The sequence below is a fragment of the Galeopterus variegatus genome, unplaced genomic scaffold (assembly GCF_000696425.1).
Source record: "Galeopterus variegatus unplaced genomic scaffold, G_variegatus-3.0.2 Scaffold3446, whole genome shotgun sequence".
NCBI classification, from domain to species: domain Eukaryota; kingdom Metazoa; phylum Chordata; class Mammalia; order Dermoptera; family Cynocephalidae; genus Galeopterus; species Galeopterus variegatus.
Window position 1 is genome coordinate 197,208 of NW_007729557.1, and position 2,636 is coordinate 199,843.

Consider the following 2,636-nt stretch of genomic DNA (forward strand, 5'->3'; position numbering starts at 1 on the left):
GGCCCCTCTAGGTTTCAGGGTTATTCTTCATAAATGAAATTTGTCTGAGCTTAGTCACCAGTTTTCCTTGGGATCTCTGCTAATAGGATATCAGGTTACATTTGTTTCCACTTTCCTAAAACTTAATGTCAGTGAAGAATAGGACTGTATGTCCTCCGAAAGGATCATTCTGGATAGACATAAAGAATATGCAGGCAGTGAAAGCTCTTGGATAGACACAAGTGAATAAAAAAGTGAAATCACCCTCTCTAATTACACAGTAGAATGGCTTGCATGTTTTGACTGTGAACTCATGGTCAGAAATATATTTTGCATCCTAGACCAGTTTATGCACACAGCACAGAAACACAAGTTCCATGAAATGTGCTAATTCTTACTATGTGTGATGTACTCTGATGTTTTCTATTTTCTATTCCATTTTCTACTATTTTTTCTACTTCATTAGAAAAAAATATGTTGATAAATTATTAAGTTCATTTCATGACCCACTAATCGGTTACTAATGCCTAATGTGGTTGCAGAGACATGGCCTTAGACCATTGCAGGGCAGGGTTTTTTATGCAGACCAAAACATCCACAGCAGTTTCCTTCTTTTCCATGGAGGAGAGTCACTAATGAGAAACTCCTCCATTCTGGCCCTGGTGCACAGTCTGAGAGTGTTGGAAGCTCAGGAACTGCTGGCCAGCTGCTGGACCCTCCATTCCTGCCTGCACCCAGGCTCCAGGTCTCTGTCTTCCAGCTGTGGAATGAGGCCTGCCTTCCTCCTTGCTCTGCTGCTCTTGTATCCCCCTCACCATGGAGGCTCACATGGCATTCCCCACTGGCCTCTGCTTGACCACTGGCAGGGAGGAGGCCCGATGGGAAGGCAACCCCAAAACCCAAAGGATAGATAAAGGCCCTAGTCTTGTTTATGCAGGGCAGTTCCCTGATTTCCTTCTACTGGGTACTTCTGACCCATTTCCTTTGGCTTTTCTGGTGGCCCTGAGTCTTTTGGATGAATTTCCTGGGAGACTTTCACCGTCTCCTGGTCAGAGGCATGTGCCCTCTCATGCTAAATGCACCCTCTGATGGGGCAGGGCCAGAGGGTGGACTGAGCCTTGGGTTCCAAGGCACCAGGGCCCAGAAACTGCTGTCCCTCTAATTCACTGTGTGACTCTGGGCAAGTCACTTAGTCCTCAGGGGCCTAGATATCCTCATCCGTAAAATGAAAGTATTAGGTAATCTTCAAGGCCCCTTCTCGTTTTAACTTTAAATTCCTCCAGAGTTCCTCTGTCACTTGGGAAAGACATTTTTTTCTATCCTCCCTTAGGAAAATCTCTAGTCTCCTTCCACTGGTTATTTGATTCCTCTTTGATCTTATAACTTGCAAAACACAGAGGAGGACAAAGGGAACTAACATTTATCTCCCTAATTTGTTAAGTGCTTTATATCTCTTGCCTTGGTTAATCCTCACAACAGTGGCTTGAGCTGATACTTTTATTGTCCTCCTTTGTTATTACAGAGCAGAAAGCTGAGGCACACGTAGGTTAAGTGCTTTGCCCAAGGCAACACAGCTCATAAGTGGGGGCTCAAACTCAGGCCTGTTTGACGTGAAAACTTGTGGTAGGAGCATGACATCATGATGACTCCTCCTTTGGGCCCTTGGAAAAAGATAGCCCTGCCCCTATTGTTTAGGACCTGCCTCCTGGCTCATGTCCCTACACCTCTGATGGGGTTGAGACAAAAGGGAGACCTGAAATGCTGACAAGGTTGCAGAGAAAAAGGAACCGTCCTACATTGTTGGTGGGCCTGCTAAATGGTGCAGCCTTTATGGAAAATGGTTTGGAGCTTCCTCAAGCAATAACGGATAGATCTACCATATGACCCAGCTATTCCACTGCTGGGAATATACCCAGAGGAACGGAAATCATCATGTCAAAGGGATACCTGCACTCCAGTGTTTATTGCAGCTCTATATACAATAGCCAAGAGTTGGAACCAGGCCAAATGTCTATCATCAGATGAGTGGACAAGGAAACTGTGGTATGATCAGATGAGTGGACAAGGAAACTGTGGTATGTCTACACAATGGTTTTCTACTCTGCTGTAAAAAAGAATGAAATACTACCATTTGCAGCAACATGGAGGGACTTAGAAAAAATTATATTAAGTGAAATAAGTCAGGCACAGAAAAAGAAATACCACATGGTCTCACTTATTTGTGGGAGCTAAAAATAAATACACAAACGGGGGAGGAAGAAGACACAACAATCACAATTCCTTGAACTTGTTAAGACCAGTGAACACATGTGATGTTGATGGGTGGGAGTGGGGGGGGGGAGGAATCAGTAAAGGGACACAAAAATCAACTACATCGTATACGGATAAAATAAAAGAAAAGAAAAGGGAGACCTGGTCCTAGTGTCCTGGAATTGTGCCGGTCCTCCCAGCCCAAGCTTGGCTCAATGGGAGTTGGAAAATCCATGCCCTCTGTTTTTGTGTTAATCTCTCTCTCTCTCTTTTTTTGTTTTGGAGGGGGTGGCTAAGGTAACATTTTATACCCACTAATATGGCAAAAATAAAGTATTAAACCCATTATTAGTAGAAATATGGGGAAACAGCATGGCTTGCATATTTCTAGTACTGTAAATGATTTA